At 32.7% G+C, this 18,213-nt stretch overlaps 1 protein-coding gene and 1 long non-coding RNA gene across 3 annotated transcripts in view; one reads left to right on the top strand and one right to left on the bottom strand.

The window, feature by feature from the left end:
• The window catches only part of LOC147035094 (uncharacterized), a 382,679-nt gene that overhangs the window by 137,555 nt on the left and 226,911 nt on the right, over positions 1-18,213 (top strand). The window lies entirely within an intron of this gene.
• The window catches only part of LOC147035096 (uncharacterized), a 26,750-nt gene continuing 23,435 nt past the window's right edge, over positions 14,899-18,213 (bottom strand). For both annotated transcript variants that reach the window (XR_015061339.1, XR_015061340.1), the window contains 2 exons: positions 16,238-16,438; positions 14,899-16,140 (listed from right to left, as the gene is read on the bottom strand). This is a non-coding gene — a long non-coding RNA (uncharacterized LOC147035096). The remainder of the gene's footprint in view (positions 16,141-16,237; positions 16,439-18,213) is intronic.

Here is an 18,213-nt window from a genome sequence, read left to right as displayed (position 1 = left end):
TATATAGATACAAGCCGGTAGGCGGACATGGGTAGTCGAATTTAGTCGTTTTTCAGCCGTTACTAGCCAATAAAAGCATCGGTTCTTTCTCACACATAACTCGGACATACCATGAACCTATCATACCAGTTTCATGTATATCTGACTCATAGTCTCTGAGATATAACAAACTTCGTTTTTTTATTGTTTTCGACAAGGGTTCATTCAAAGTTTATCTTCTCCGACAGTTTTCATAGGATCCGGCTGGAAATTTTTGACAATATGGCTGAATGTACAGCCAACAGTCGCTCGTGGCCCGAAGTAGGGTGAATATACTGATTCTGGCTCACTTTTCCTCATGTAAGTGAATGGGGGATTTTCAGTGATTCATATTTTTTTCCCTAAAAATAAACCCTTTTTTATCCCAAGGTATATTTATTTGTCTCCGCTTTTAACCTAGGGGCACTCTTTTCAAATAACCAATGCAATAAGATAAAGATTTGTTCAAGTAGTAAAGTAGTAATGTGATTAGTTAAAGGTGATTCCAAAGAAATATCTGAAACATGTAAGCCTCGGGGCACTCTTTTTCAAATAACCAATGCATATTGTTTAGCTCAATCATTGAACCTATAAAGATTTGTTCATTCTCAAATTCCTTCAATAGTTTAATTTTCTTTGCACAATAATCCCCATCTAAAATATTTAAAAATAAAACATTTGAATCTTTATATTTTTCAAGATACCCCTTTTGTGTCATTATGAAATGATAATCTTCTCTTAATGCTCTCGTCTGACTACCTCCTGAGCCACATATAATTTTGAGATTATAGTAAATTGTTTTTCCATTGTTCAATTGATAACCATCAAAGTTTTCAGTCCATTCAAGGATATTTTTTTTTCTTTACATCCTCCAACTTACTAGTTTTTAAATTGATTCGCTTATTTGTTTTATTTAAAGCCTGGTGTTGGCTTAGTGGTTAGGGTGGCGGCTTGGGATCCCAGTATCCTGAGTTCAAGCCCCGTTGGCTGCTGAATTAACACCAGGGGGTTGACTCAGCCTGTCATCCTTCCAAGGTCGGCGAAATGAGTGCCAGTGTACTGGTCCCGGTGTATGCCCCGGTTAGAATAGGTGTACCATATCCCTGTGTGTCGTAAGAGGCGACCAGGGTTGGCATCAGGAAGGGCATCCGGCCATAAAACATTGCCTCACAAAAAGCCAAACCCCTGCACAGCAGGGAAAAATGGCTGTAAAAACGGTCATTTATCTTATTATATTTGTTTTATTTACCTTTGTTTTAGTTATTTTTTCAATAAGACATTTGATATTTTTCACATTCATTATATTTTCCATTCATAGACCAAGACTGAGATTTTCTCCACTCTTTAGTTTGATTAATACTTGGTTTGACCATTTATATATTGTGAAAAAACGTGGCGGTAGCCCTTAAAAACCCGAACCCATCTTCCCATCGTTCAAACACAATCTATTCTATACACTCTATCATACAATATCCATATGGAACACAATCTATTCCATTATCTAAAATAAATCTCTTATCATCAAAGGCTCCTGATGCCTTTTTATTTACTTCTTCACTATATATCTTATGTTGATAACTTCTTATTGTATTCATTTTCCCATATTCTTCTTTCTTATTCATCAAACAATTATAATAATTTCTAAAAGTTATTGATTTCTTTATTACATATTTCTTGATTCCCTTTAACCTCATCAATCTAATCACCATACTTATAAGCATATGCCTTTGCTCTCAATCCAATAAACTCACTCATTACTTTTCCACCAAACTCTTCCTTAAACTTACCAATAACCTTTTCATTCTTTTTTGAAAATAACTCGCTCTTCTTACTAAAATTACTTGTATCATATACTCCAATATTTTTCTTCATATCTTTATAAACATCATCAGTTTTTATATCTAGGATAAAACTATCAGTGTCCATATACAACAATGAAATATTTTCACCATACTCTTTCTTTAAGCCATTATACAAATAATCATACATCAATATCTTTGATAAATCAAGAACTGCTGTTCCAATATAAATTGGTTTATCCATTACAATACTTTCCTTTTCCATATGAATAGCAGAAAAGTTCTCTGAATAAACCTCTTCTCTCTTAAAACTTGGTTTATTTATCAAACTAGAAGCTTCTTTCCAAGATGTTGCAAATCTCATGTTTTTCCTGTTTCTAACATTCTCCATTGTTTTTCCAAAGACAGCATTATTCATCAATTTATAGAATTCCCCTTCAAATTTTACTTTTGTATTTGTTCTCATATGTGTATTGAATTTAATATACTTTTTCATCCAATAACTTTGTTTAAATTTTAAAACTCTATGAATTTTAGCTACTCTCAATCCTTCTCTCAAAAACAGTTTCAAGTTCTCTGATGCAAAACATATCCCTCTTTATCATAGAATGTTGTTAATAACTTTTCTGTTGATTTGCCTTTAATATTAAAACTTTTATGATAATCACTTGACTATTCTTTCTTTGGGGTTTCTTTCTCACATGCAAAAGGAAGGTCTTTATGCTTATTATGAAGATCACTCGGGTACCTCAAATCAACTTCAAAATAATAACCTTCTTCTTCCTCATTCAATTCCTCGAGAAGAAATAACATTATTCATCAAAGCCTTTTCATAATCCTTTTCTTCCACCCACTCTAATTTACCATAAGGCAGAGATTGAGACATTGCCCATCCATACAAATTATTAGCATCAAAATACATCAAATAATTACTATCTTTTTCACTATCATAATTTGGAAGATATTTATTATTTGCTTTAGCATATCTTTATGAACATACTTGTGATATTCAACCTCTCTTAGACTTCTCGATCATCAAAAGCATATATACATCACTGATTAAATCTATATCTTCTTTTGTCATTTTCAACATTGCACTAAAGAGCTAAACCAAGAGCTGTGAAATCGTGGGCAGGATCTAATCCATCACAATTTTTATTATGCCAGAGTGATCTAAAAGCTTCAAACACATCAGCGAACAATAAAACATGTTTTTAGATACAAATCATGATATTCTTCAAGGTTCTTTATCTTAAATATTTTCCAAATTTCTTGTGCGTGTTTATATTCCTTATCACTTATCTCTTCTTCATAAAGGTTATTATAGAAACTTTCTTTTGAAGGAAGTTGTGTTTCTTTAAATCTCATAAATGAATTCATATAATCATAAGGATAAATTCCCTTACTTGCAAGAATTTTCTCTTCACTTTGAATTCCCTCTTTCATCTGAATTTCCTCTTTCGCTAGAATTCCCTCTTTAATCAGAATTTCATCTACAATCAGAATTTCCTCTTTCGTTAGAATTTCATTCATTGTTTGAATTTTCTTTATAATTAGAATTTCATCTTCAGTTAGAATTTCTTCATTCATTTCCTCATGAATTAGAATTTCTTCTTTAGTTTGAATTCTCTCTTTAATCTGAATTTCCTCTTTAGGTAGAATTTCCTCTTTTGAAAAGAACGAATTAAGATTTGGAAAAGACCCCATGGGGCTTAGATTTGATGCTCGGTAGGCTAGTGATGTTCCCATAAACTTGTAAGAATCTAGAAACCTAATACGAGTTAAAGGTTTTTGTGAATATCATTTTTGTAAATGAAATATACTTTTGACTTGTGTTTCTTATGGCAGAAATATTCCCTGGTGTTTTTGAAAGTTCATTATAAATAGATGTGTGTCCTAGTTGGTGCTGTTGTGAAGAAAGACTGGAATAAAAGAAGGGAACTTATAATTAAGATTACAACAGGAATGAGTGGGACCTCTATATTTACCAGAAAGATGACAATGATCCCTAACTTTAGACTCCTCAATTTCCTCCTCACAAATATGACAGATATTGCTCTTTCTATATTCTAATTTTTCTTCTTCGGTTAATTTCATCGGTTCATTTGTTTCTTTCATTAATTTAGTTAGTCTTATACAATCCTTTTCTAATCGTTTTGCAAACTCTTGTGAAGCTTTTTTCCACTATAATGTTCAAGTTTATTAAACTTTTTTCCAACAGATGATTTGATATAACAACAGAAACCACAAGGGATATGTTTTTGATATTTATTTGTATATGATTCTTTTGGATTAGGAGAAGCAGTATTTATGTTTTTTAGGATACATTCAAAATCAGCGTATATCACAGATGGGTGCATGATAGATTCATTATAATCTTCAAAAGAAATCTTTTTACCTGGTTTAGGCATTGTAATTACAGCTGATTTTATGATTACTACAATATTTCGAATGTTGTTCTAATCGTTCTTTTGTATGAAATGAATTAAGACATCGCTTAAAAGGATATATTTTGTTTGCTGTTCTGAATACCTGAGAAGAGATTAATCTTGATAAATTGTTGATGTATGTATAATGTGAATTATTTCCAACACTAAAATATGAAAGATCAATGTGTGTTTCTTCATTTTTATAGTTGTTTGAAATTTTTAATATTTGAACTTTGTTTGTATCTGTTAATCCATATACATTAATAGAAAGATTATTCTTTTTCTCAAATTTAGGAGTATCTGTTGATGGCATTGGGAGTTTAAAATCTTTAATGTCCAAGGTATTCTCATATTTCATATATTGTTTTACTCTTTCTGAATTACAATTTGGTGAATGGAAGTGAGCAAGAACAGACCAGAGAAAACATTTATTATCATTGTTCTTAATATTAACAACTGCCTTCTTTAGTTTTATTTCTTTTGGTAATTCAATATAAGAAGAAGCTTTAAGAGGGTTTGATTTTAGAATGTGTATTTCTAAAAAGATGATTTAAAAAAAATATTAAATCCACTTCCTACCACTGTATTATTAACATCCTCCTCTTCTTTTGATAGTTCTTCTTAAACCCCACTATTCAAAAAATCTTGAAATTATGTTATAAAATGAAGATCTGTTCTCATATATGGAGTTTGTTCTTAATCTTGTCTTTTCATATTCATTTTCACTCCCATATAAATCTTTAACGTTTTCATTTCTTTTAATGTCTTTTTAATAACTTTTTCAACATCAGGTTTCACTATTTCAATTGATTCAGCTATTGATGATGGACCGGGTTCTCCAAATTGAAAAATCCTTATTTTTATATGCCCTTTAAATGCCCCATCAGTGTTTTCAATATTATAGTCTCCCTTTACTTTAAACTCATTTTTCTTGTGTTTTTGTGATTGAAGGTGATTCTTATAACTACTCTTCAAAACATCCTTTGAGCAGATATCACAATGTTTTCTTTTCAACTCAAGAGGAGATATTTGATGAAACAGATTAAATGTGTGTTTGTCGGTTCGAAGGTGTTTTTTTATAATGTTTATATTCGTGATTACAAACATCGCAGTACGTTGTATTCACCTTATTTATATTATAAAACTTTGCTTAAACTAAAATTTTCTTGATGAAAATTTCGTTTAATTTATCGGTGAATCTGTGCTTTAAACCATTTTATCCTCCAACTATTTTCACTTTAGAAGTACAATGTTTCAAGACATGAAAGATAAGTTTCAATCAATCTCTTCATTTGTAAAAAATACTGAGAAATATGTTAAGGATATAAAATTGAACAAAGATAAATATAACAACTATTGGATAAAAACAATTATGGTGGATAAGATGAGTTCTTCAATTTCCTTCAGTGGAAGGGCTTTTAGTATACCTGGAAGAACATCGATTAAAGTATCTCAAACAAAAGTTTCTCCTCTCCTGGTAATATATTCAAAACTAGAAAAAGCAATGAAACAAGAAAAAGTATCAAAAAATAAAAACCTTATGGATGAAGCTTTAGAACGAAAAGATAAGACCATCTGTAATATACAAGGAGAAATTTGTATTTTTTTCAACAACCCTAAATATGTAAATCCTGATGAAATAAAGGATGTTAATATATCAGGTGAAATGACATTTCGTTCAATAGTCGTTCAGGATAATTTTAAAATTACCTTTAATATAATTAATGTTGTAGTTGAATCTGGTAATCAAAAAAAAATATAGATATCAATGGTAATGTTGTTTCTACGAATTAAATGAGTCAATATTCAACTGAAGATTTTGAAGATTATGATAGTTTTATAGATGATTCTGAAGATGAACTTTGGTTTAAGTAAAGTTTTAATTTATAAATATGCCAGACTTCCCTGATTGTCCATGTGACAAATTTCAGAATTGTCCTGCTTGTGATAGAGTGGGATTAAACACAGAGTCAAAAGCCTATAAACAATGTATATTCTGTGATTACCTTCTAATTAATGATAATAAAAAATATAAAAAGGAAAATAATTCTTTTAGATTTACACCAAAAATGAATTACTTTACAAGATTGATTAGAGAAATGAATGTAAAGTATGAGGGTGATAACACACCTTTCCTTACAAGGGAAACATATTCGAGAAATGTTCAAAGGATTGTTGTTATATATTATTCACGATTGTCATTTTCAGGGAAATATCAACACAAGATATTGAATAAATAAAATAATGGATTATCTTGAAATTAAACCCGAACTTAGGAGAGAATAGAGAGTTTCTAAAAAAGCCAATAATAAATTAAATAACCTGTTTTCCAAATATATAAAAGAATGATTTTTTTACCCATTTGGGAAAATAAGATAAAATTTAACAACCATAAAAATCTCCCAAATTCATTAAGATGTCTCATAGTTGGTTCAAGCAGATGCGGAAAAACCTGCTTACTTGTGAAGATGCTCCTGACTCCCAAATTTTTAGATTATGATAATTTAATAGTTTTCACAAAGTCGAGTTTTCAACCAGATTATCAACTACTCTCACAAGGTTTTCATGCTGGTCTTCAAAAAGAAGATATAATCGGTTTATTTAAACTTCAAAAAAACCTAAATGATTAGAGCATTGAAGATATAATACAACTATTTTGTGATACACAGAGATGTAAAAAGAAATCAAAACTGATAACTTGTATTGTTAGTGATAATACGGATGATATACCGTCTCCCCAAGATTTGGATAAATCAAAAAAGAACCTCGTTATCTTTGATTGTGTTAATGAGAGAAACCAAACGGTAATGGACAGCTACTACACAAGAGGGAGACATTCTTCTTGTAATTGTATTTATCTCAGTCAATCATACTTTCAACTTCCTCATCGTTCCATCAGAAACAATGCAAATACTTTTATTTTATTCAAGTTAAATTCAATAGATATAAACAATTTTTGGAGAGATAATTGTTCTACATTATGTAGTAAAATGGAATTTGGGGATTACATGAAGCACACGACTGAAAAATATAAATATATTGTTGTGAAACAAGATGAGATATAAAATGATATTTTCCAATAAATAAATGGATGCGAAAGAAAGAGCAAGAAGATTTAAGGAACATCAAGAGTTGGTTTCAAAAGTTGTAAAACAACAGGAAGACAGAAAGAAGAAACGCAGACAGAAACTAACGGGTGAAGAAGCATTTGAAAGAAAACAAGAGAAAATTTTTAAACCACTTTTAAAAACTTCCAAAGAAAAAATTATAGATGTTTCCACAGTTCCCACAATAGAATATACTCCTAAAAAACTTCAAATGATAAAAGATTTTAGTCAAATGATGGAGGAAGAATTAGAGTATATAGTGGAATTAGAATATGATGATGAAGGATTATTTCAACAACTGGAAGAGATTAATCACCCCCCTGCTTATATTGTGAATGCTCTTCAAAACAATGAATATTCAGCGGAATCAAAAACCAAAGCAGGACTCATTCCAATAGAACAACCAGCAATATTTCATCTTGTTCAAGAAAAGGTATTGATATTTAATGATGAATTAAGTTTCTTGGGGTCTGCTCAACCCCCTGTTAAACTAACCTCCAGATTAATGTTTCTTCTCACAAAAGATGGAAGACAAGCTTCAACTGTGAGGAATGAATCAAAGTATTTTGATAAACCATTGGATAAGGAAAATAATGATGATAGAGTATATATTGATCTGCTGAACTCTGTTTATTATAGGGTTTGTCTTTCTGGTAAACGTAGCAAGAATGAGAAGGAGAAGCACATTATTCAGGCTTTAAGTATCCTTGGTTCAGGTATTAGTTTTCCTCCAAATGACCCATCGCAATTAGTTAATTTACTGTGATTGTTGTTAGGTCATAAGAAGGCTGGGACTAACAATTGTTTTAATGAAGCATCAGCCATTTTAGACCAGTTGATGAACATGAAAATAATTAATAAATCTCAAGATAAAGACATTTTATCTCATGATAAATAAGATGAGAAGCACAATCCTGAGTTTTAATTTCACAACAAGCACCACACATCTTCATTCCCATACCCACTGCAACTTGCCCCAACAAAAGAATATGAGGCATCTTTATTGTCCATGGAAACTTATAATACCTTATTTAATATAACTGAGAAAAATGACAAGTTTAGTTATAATCCGGGAAGTGGATACAAAACAATAACAGTCTCAACCGGAGCATATGAGATTTCTCAAATATCCTTCAAAATTGTTCGTCTTCTGAAAGAACAGGGTGATGAACCAAAAAATATTGTTATAGATATTCAAAAACATACTTCAAAATCAACGATTAAACTTAAAAATAACTACATGGTTGATTTCACAATTGATAATTCATTTAGAGAGTTATCGGGTATCTCCTCCAAAAAGATTGAAACTAATGGGACGTTTTACAGTGATAATGTCATTCAAATATCCTCAGGAATAAATTCGGTATTAATTCACTGTGATTTGATTGATGGTGCTTATAATGATGGAATAAAAAAAAATACAATATTTTCATTCAGCACATACTCAACCCCAATTGATTATAAATTCAATATGGAACCCAAAAATTTGGTTTATCTCCCTGTCAGAAAAAACCATACACAGAGTAAATTTTAGGATAACCGAACAAGATAATCGTATTATTTCTTTTCATGGAGAAGTTATATCCATCAGAATTCAGCTACGGGAAGTTTTCCAATAAATAAATATGATGGTTATTGTGAGGAAACACGAGTTGAGAAAATATAAAATAATTACAGGGGATGGGATGTTGCTTTCCCCATACTACAAGGGTGAAGAAGTCAATGTATGTATCTTGGTAGAGTATAATATAAACCTCAGAGTCAAAGGGGTGTCAGACATCAATTTAGAGGAGATGGGATAATTGATACTCTAATGGGTATCGGTTCAACTATTCTTCAACATAAAGACCTAATTGGTTCAACTGCTTCTGCTGTGGGAAATGTAGCAGGTGCTGTAAAGAGCATAAAAGATGCCCAAAATGAATCTCATAAATTACAAGCAATTAAAGAAATTAAGAAAGGCAAAACTCAGTTGTCCCCCCAAGAACGACAGAAAATAATTCAAATACTTGGGTCAGGGTTTCAAAAGTTTTAACATCTTTTTTTCCTAAATAAATACAAGTATGGAAGCAATTGATAGTATCTATGATTTGGATGATACTATTATCATCTCAAACTCCACTAAAAAAGAAGATTACTTCAAGGTAAATGCAATAACTGGAACAGACTGGAATGCAAATGGTACAAAAAGTTTTGAAATAAATAATCAACAAACTTATTTGAATCTATCCGAAAGTTTCTTGTTGTGTAAATTTACATTTACTAAGGCTGGGAATAACACAAATGCGACACTCGTAAATGATTTCTTCTGGAAAATGTTTGATAGTGTTTGTTTGAACATTGGAACACAAGAAGTTGAAGCGGTTGATTATGTCTCTGCTGTATCTGAAATGATGAAATTTACACTATATACATTCAGTGATAGAATGGGAAAGGGAGCTGCCAAAGGTTTTATTTCTGAAATGTCAACGGGAACAACCATAGACCATGGATATACTCAAAGGAAAGGAACGTATACTGATGATACAAAAGGAGTTAATAGTTTTAATGTGGCAGTTCCTCTCAAAGGTATATTTGAATTTTGTCATCATGATAAAGTTCTGTATGGTCTTAAAATTGGATTTCAACAACAAAGGAATGATAATGAAAATAGATTACTTTTTGGTGTTGCTCGTGCTTTTGGTGATCAGAATAAAATTGTAATTGATGAAATGAGTTGGTATGTTAGTGAATATACTCCTAATCTTAAAACAGAAGATATGTTGAACAGAAGACTCAACTCAAAGAAACCACTCAGTGTATCATACCTCAAAAGAAGATGTCAACACGTTAAACTAAACCAAACCACTTACACGTGGAATTTGGGTGTTCTGGAAGGAAAGCCACGATATCTGTGGATCATTTTAAAAAAAACCAGATGGCGATACTGCTACTGATAAGAATAATGCATTGAGTGATAATGCTAAGGTGAAACAACTTATTGTTTCTCTCGATGGAACATTTTATCCACGAGATAGATTGGAAATTAATTGGGAAAAATGATTTTGCTGAAGCATACAAGTCTTACCAAAAGGTGTGTGAAAGTAATGGAAATAAAGAACCTATTTTCGATATGACAGCATTTAAAAGTTTGTATACAATCGATGCGTTTGACCTGAGTACTCAAAAGGAAACTATAAAGTCGAATCGAGTGGATACTTCCCAAAACATTGAAAGAGGAAAGAGTGAAGAAGTTGATACATATTGTTTGCTTTTGGAAGAAAGAGGATTGCAGATTAATGCAGATAATGGTGTTATGATTGGTCTCACATAATTTTTTGTTAAATAAATGAGTGGCATATTACCAACTGGGGTATATGTTAATCAAATCAATCTTCATAAACGATCATCTTTTGTTCAAAATCAAAAGCCTTGTACAATTAATGTTAATACAATTCATTGAAAAGGAGCAGTAAGAATTGATGTTTTGCTCATAAGAGAACAGGTTAAAATCTTGAACGATACTGGCTCACTTAAAATTAAAATGACAAAAGCAATGTTGAAAATATATTCAAGAAGAGAGAAGAGTGGAGGATTTCTCCCATTTATAATTCCTTCATTTGCTGGTTTTGAGTGCGGTTGGAGCATTGACGGGTGGTATTTCAACAGCGGTGAAAACTGCAAACGAAAGGAAGGCTCAACTCCGGGCTCAAAAATAATTGGAAAGACATAACAAAGAGTTGGAGAAACAAATTAGTGGAAGTGGTGTAATTGTAGATTTTGCTGAAAAACTTGAAGGTCTGCCTGATAAAGCGAGATTGTTAGTTGGAGATATGCTTTCTTCGATCACACAAGCAGGTGTAAAATTAACTAAAAGGGGAAATGGATTATATCTTTCGAATCAATAAATGAGCATTGATGAGTGCTTTAAAGAATTTTGAAAGAATACAACATCAGATTTACAACTTGTCAAATATTGTAAGAAATTAAAAATTCATAATGTAGTTATTTGTATGAGAGATGAATTATCAATTGTGCCTAAACATACAAAGAATATTATTATGAACTTAGAAGATAATAATGGGAATGGTTCTTATTGGGTTTGTATTTTTAGTAGTCAAGACAAATAATATTTTGATAGTTTTGGTCTTCCACCACCTGTTGAAGTCATAAAATTCTTACAGAATGGTGTTTATCAAACATTTCAAGTCCAAGAATTAAATTCCAAGTGTTGTGGTCAATTTTGTCTATGTGTGTTATTTCTAACTCAACAAAAATAAAAATTTTTATTAAATTATTTTTAAGCTAATATAAATGACTTATGTTGGTGAAGATGGTTCTATCTTTGATGTATCCAAAGAACTGGATATTGATTTATCAAATTATTACACAAAGGGACAGGCTGAACGATATAAATATAGTATAACCAAAAATATTAGTATGAAAAATGCTTATAAATTAAAAAATTATCCAAGCCCGACTGACGCGAATGACTTGGTGAGATTAAGTGATTTATCACAATATATATCCTTAAATAAAATGGCCGTGTATTCCAAAAATACAGAAGTGTTGATTTTATCTCCAGGTCATACAGAATTCACAGTTCGAATTAAAATAAATTTTTTATAAAGAAGGGCGTATCGTTTGTATGAGAATAGAACAATGGGGGTATGATATGAATGATTTAGGGTATAATTGATCATTTAAAGTTGACCTCAAAGACCTGGAACAATTAAATCAGTCTCGTAAGGAAGAATATTATCCACTTGGTATCGAGAATGAGTTTTGTCGAGCCACGATTAGTAAACAACAAATAAAATAATTTAATATGGGTAAATATAATAATGGTTTTGCCCTCGTTTATATCATGAAAACAGGAAAAACAGGATTATATATAATAAGTATGGAAATACAAAATGATTTAACTGTGGGAAGATGGGGAGGTGTTTCGTGTCATAATATTATTCAAACATATATTTCTAATACATAAATGACTGCAAGAAGGCTTCAAGAAAATTATCATTTCTGTGTCCAAGCATACCTTCAAGAAAAGGGTAATCGGTGTTTTAATAAATATGTTCTACAACATAAGAATGAGCTATTTTCAATAAAAGATTGGCATTATGCTGATGTTGATAAACCAACAACTTTGGATTTAATTAGAATGTTAAATAATGAAAAAATTATAAAGTTAAGAAAACGTAAGGCTCCTTTACAAATTCAAAAGAAATTTTATTGGTTTCCTGTTGTAAAAAAATTATTTTGGATACAGGAATAACAAGAAATCCTGATGAATATATGTATGATATTCTTTGGGGTGTAACTGATTCAAGGATAGTAAGGGACGAGGAAGGAGTTGAAGAGAGAGAAGAGGAGGAAAAGGAGGAGAGGAAGAAGAGAGTGAAGGAGGAGAGGGAGAAGAGAGAGAAGGAGGAAAGAGAGAGAAGAGAGAGAAGTAGGAGAGGGAGGAGAGGGAGGAAAGAGCGAGAATGAATAAATATGAAAATATGGAAACCAGTAAGATTAAAAAAAGATTGGGGGTATTACAGAAAATAACTCAACCCACCGAGGAGGAAAACAAAGAATTGACAAGTCTATTCGCAACATTTTCGACAAGACTGTTTTCAAGGACAGGATACCGATTTTAATTAAAGTTTTTCATTTTTTTCTTTAATAAATGGAGGAGAGAGTGAAGGCATTTCTAAGGATTCTTTATGTTTTAAAAATTAAGATTCAAATGTGCATGTTGGAAACTAAAAAGGTTTTCGCACTCTGTCGGAATTTTTCTCATAAATAAATGAGTTATTGTCTCAAATGTAAAAAGAAAACTAATACTATAAATATTTCATATTTTAAAAGTAAAAATAACAGGGTTATACAAAAAGGTACATGTTCGTTGTGTGGTTCAAAAAAAAAATCAATTTATCTCCAAACACAAACTCGGAGGAGATATGCAAAAGTTTTTATCAGGAAGTAAATTTACAACTACTGGAATACCAGGGGAATTACATCTACCAGGGTATTCTTTCTGTGGTCCAGGCACAAACTTGGATAAAAGATTAGATGAGGCAGACAATCCTAAATCATGGAGTAAGCCCATCAATAGGGTTGATGAAGTGTGCATGAGGCACGATATTGATTATGGGAATACCACAACGTTGGAAGAAAAGCATGAAGCCGACAGAGAAATGTTATTTAATTTATCTCTGATATGAAATCCAATGCCAAGAGAAAAAGTTGATAGATTCATCGTGAAGAAGAAGATCAGTGCTAAATTGAAACTTGGGCTTGGAAATTCAAAAAACTTATTGGCTCTAATGATGTCATTAAGACTGAAGAGCAATTAGCTGATGAATTACATAAACCAATATTCACAAAGTTTCGTAGAAGGAAGGTTTATTCCAAGGAAGTTGATTATATCTGGTCTGCTGATTTGATTGAACTCAATAATGATAAGGGGTACAAGTATGCTTTAACCGTTATTGATTTGAGGAGTAGATACGCATGGGTTGTCCTTTTAAAAAAACAAAACAGGTAATACTCTTATGATAGCCTTTCAACAGATATTTAATAAAAGTAAGAGAAAACCTTAAAAATTGTGGTCTGATGAGGGTGGAGAGTTTTATAACAAGACATTTATGAATTTTCTAAAAAATAACAGCATTACATTATACAGTACCTTGAATGAAGGAAAGGCTGTTGTTATTGAACGTTTTAATCGTACCTTAAAAGAGAGACTATTTAAAATATTCACACAACTCGGTTCACAACAATGGTCATCTTTTATTCAGGATATTGTGGATAAGTATAATAACACGATTCACACGTAAACGAATATAAAACCATCAGAAACATTTACAAAATTAAAATATGAAAAAGAGATTCATGTCAGAAAACCTAAGTTCAAAGTTGGTGATATCGTAAGAATATACAGATGGAAATCTCATTTTGAAAAGGGTTATACTAAACGATGGACGAACGAACTTTTTAAAATTGTTGATGTAATAGATACGGTTCCTTGGACTTTCAGATATATGATTTTGAAGGGGAAGAGATTTTTGGTTCATTTTTTTCACAGGAATTACAAAAGACAAAACTAAGCAGATAATACACGAAGGAGCAATGGGTTGGCGCTTCACTCCCTCCTACTATACACTGTTGTGGAAACTTGAGGGCCAAGTCCGAGGCGTATAACAGTTTCTAATGTGTGTCAAGGGGGGACGTTCTTAGATCTGTGAATCCAAAACACAGAATCCTCAACTGAATAGTCAAGGCTTTACGTGTGTGTGTGTGTGTGTGTGTGTGTGTGTGTGTGTGTGTGTGTGTGTGTGTGTGTGTGTGTGTGTGTGTGATGGGAGCAATGGGTTGGCGCTTCAGTACCTCCTACTATACACCGTTGTGGACACTCGAGGGCCAAATCCGAGGTGTATAACAGGTGGCATCTGCCGTATATAATGTGTGTCAAGGGGGGACATTCTTAGATCTGTGAACCCAAAACACAGAATCCTCAACTGAATAGTCAAGGCTCAACTTTTGTGTGTGTGTGTGTGTGTGTGTGTGTGTGTGTGTGTGTGTGTGTGTGTGTGTGTGTGTGTGTGTGTGTCCCAACCCTCACATTCAAAATCTCAACCCCAACCCTCATTCAAAATCTCAACCCCAACCCTCACATTCAAAATCTCAACCCTCGCCCAACACAGTCTTTTTTTTTTTTCAATACGTATTTCAACAATATATATTTTTAATGTTTTCTTTTCTCTTCTTGCAATTCTGTCTTTTAAGACTTTCAGGTTTGATGAAGTAGAAAGGTCGAGTAAGAACTATCCTGCATTTTCTTCCCAGAACTAACAATATATTTTTAAAGTTTTTTTTTCTCTTCTTCCAATTCTGTCTTTCAAGGCTTTCAGGTTTGATGAAGTAGAAAGGGGGAGTAAGAACTTTCTTGATATTGCTCTCATCAAGCACCATCCAACAAAGAACTACATCGATAGGTTTAGATCCCAAAGAGTGGTAGCATTTCAAGTCAACAAAATAAACCAACTTTCCAAGTCTCCAAGGTATAACCACATTCCTGTTGAGTTTCCAAGATACCTATCACATTGTGAGTTATCAAGCCAGAACCCACATTTCAAGTCTCCAAAAATATAACCATATATCCAAGACTCCAAGGTAGAACCACAATTTCCAGAAATATTGTGGATTTCGGTGATAAATCTCACATCGTATAACCATGGATCATCAAGGAAAAACTCCATTTTTCCAATTTTATGGGTTTCAGTGATAGATCTCACAAAGTATTACTGTGGATCATCAAGGAAAACTCCATTTTTCCACTTTTTATGTTGTTCAGTGATTTATCTCACATAGTATAACTGTGGATCATCAAGGAAAACTCCATTTTTCAAAATGTCTGAAATTTGTGTGTCTCCAAGGTAGGTTCCATATTTAAAACCATCTTGGCAGAACCCTTTTCCTGAGTCTCCAAGGTAGTTATTTAAACCATCAAGGCAGAACTCATTTCCTGATTTTTTTCAAAATCTGTGATTCTTCAAGGTAAAACTTGTATTCTGGCTCATCAAGGTATAACTTGTTCAGTGGGTATTGTCTTGATAACTCGCAATGAGTACTATTGCTGTAAAACTCTTTTTCAGGATTTTGCTGGTCTCCAAGGTATAACTCTTTGGTTGGGCCATCAAGGTCGAGCTCGTTCTCTGGGTCTTGGTCGCTCATAAGGTCTTCAACCAAGCCAACAATTTCGCCCCAAGTTGTAGCAAAAGCAGGATTTTCATTTTGTATTTCAGATACAATTTCCTGTGAGAGAAAATAATAATGTATTAATTAAGTGATTTAATTATTAAATGAGTCTATGCTTCAATCAAACTTTGAAAATTAGAAAATAAAATCTTACCTTAACAGATAAGAGGTTTGAATCCAGTTCATCAACTTGAAGGTTTAGTTCCATACAAGTAGTAGAACTCCAAGGAATGCCAAAATCATCCCACTCAAGGTCTAGCTCGTTCTGCGGGTCTTGGTCGCTCACAAGGTCTTCAACCAAGCCAACAATTTCACCCCAAGTTGTGGCAAAATCGGTATTTTCAGATACAATTTCCTGTGAGAGAAAATAATAATGTATTAATTAAGTGATTTAATTATTGAATGAGTCTATGCTTTAATCAAACTGAAAATAGGAAAATAAAATCTTACTTCAATGGATAAGAGGTTTGAATCCAGTTCATCAACTTGAAGGTTTAGTTCCATACAAGTCATAGAACTCCAAGGAAAACCAAAGTCAGTTCAGCACTCCATTGTTAGAATTTTTTTTAAATGGAGTCTGGGTTGAACCTTTTATAAAGAAAGACTGGTTGCTATGGTTTCCCTTTTTCAAAATGGAGGATTGTTTGAAAAAAATTGGAAGCCTTGGAAATTTTTTCAAAACCATATCATTCAGAATTTTCTCGTGATTTCTTTGTGAGTCAGAGATGAACTGGAAATGATGTAAGAGTGGGCGGGGCTTAGTAAAAGTGGGCGGGGCTTCGGAATGTGGGCGTGGCTTCTGGGAATACCTCATGAAAGTGGGCGGGGCTTATGCAAAAAATAATCTGAGGCTCAGGAGGTGGTCAAACAAGAGCATTAAGAGAAGTTTATCATTTCGTAATAGCACAAAAGGGGTATCTTAAAAAATATAAAGATTCAAATGTTTTATTTTTAAATATTTTAGATGGGGATTATTGTGCAAAGAAAATTAAACTATTGAAGGAATTTGAGAATGAACAAATCTTTATAGGTTCAATGAGTGAGTGAAACAATATGCATTGGTTATTTGAAAAAGAGTGCCCCGAGGCTTACATGTTTCAGATATTTCTTTCGAATCACCTTCAACAAATCACATTACTACTTTACTACTTGAACAAATCTTGATCTCATTGCATTGGTTATTTGAAAAGAGTGCCCCTCGGTTAAAAGGGGAGACAAATAAATATACCTTCGGATAAAAAGGGGGTTTATTTTCGGGAAAAAAATATGAATCGCTGAAAATCCCCCATTCAATTACATGGGGAAAAGTGCACCAGAATCGGTATATTCACCCGACTGCCCGATTTTTGATTTTCGAAAAAATAATTTTTTGAGATTTTTTTGAAAATTTGAAAGGTCCATTGCTAGGCAACGGGTGGGTCCATAGCAACGGTTCTCATTTGCACACAACTAGGTCATGGTAGGAACCTACCAACCAAGTTTCATCGAAATCGCCATTGTATTAACGGAGCACTGGACTGAACAGACATACATACAGACAGACAAGCCGGTAGGCGGACATGGGTAGTCGCCTACCCAATAGAACCTGACGTGATGGGCCCATTCGATGGGGAATGACCTGAGGATTAAGCACAAGAAAATTCATGATTCGAGCTTCAAGGGTTAATGCTGCAGATTGTTTTTTCGTTAAAATACCCCCACATTTAGAGGTTTTTCGGCCGTTGCTAGGCAACGGAGGGGTCCATAGCAACGGTTTTTTCTCACACATAACTAGGACATACCATGAACGTTCCATACCAGTTTCATGTATATCTGATTCATGGTCTCTGAGATATAACGAACTTCGTTTTTTTTATTGTTTTCGACCAGGGTTCATTCAAAGTCTATCTTCTCCGACAGTTTTCATAGGATCCGGCTGCAAATTTTTGAAAATATGCCTGAATGTACTGCCCACAGTCGCTGGTGGCCCGATTTTTGATTCTCGAAAAAATAAATTTTTTATGATTTTTCAAAACATTCAAAGTCCCGTTGCTAGGCAACGGTGGTGTCCATAGCAACGGTTCACATTTGCACACAACTAGGTCATGGAATGAACCTACCAACCAAGTTTCATCGAAATCGCCATTGTAT

The sequence above is a fragment of the Eptatretus burgeri genome, chromosome 1 (genome assembly GCF_056783735.1).
Source record: "Eptatretus burgeri isolate ZD-2024b chromosome 1, Ebu_testis_v1, whole genome shotgun sequence".
In the NCBI taxonomy this organism is placed as follows: Eukaryota; Metazoa; Chordata; class Myxini; order Myxiniformes; family Myxinidae; genus Eptatretus; species Eptatretus burgeri.
The sequence above is the reverse complement of the archived record's forward strand: the minus strand, read 5'-3'. Positions and strand labels throughout refer to the sequence as shown.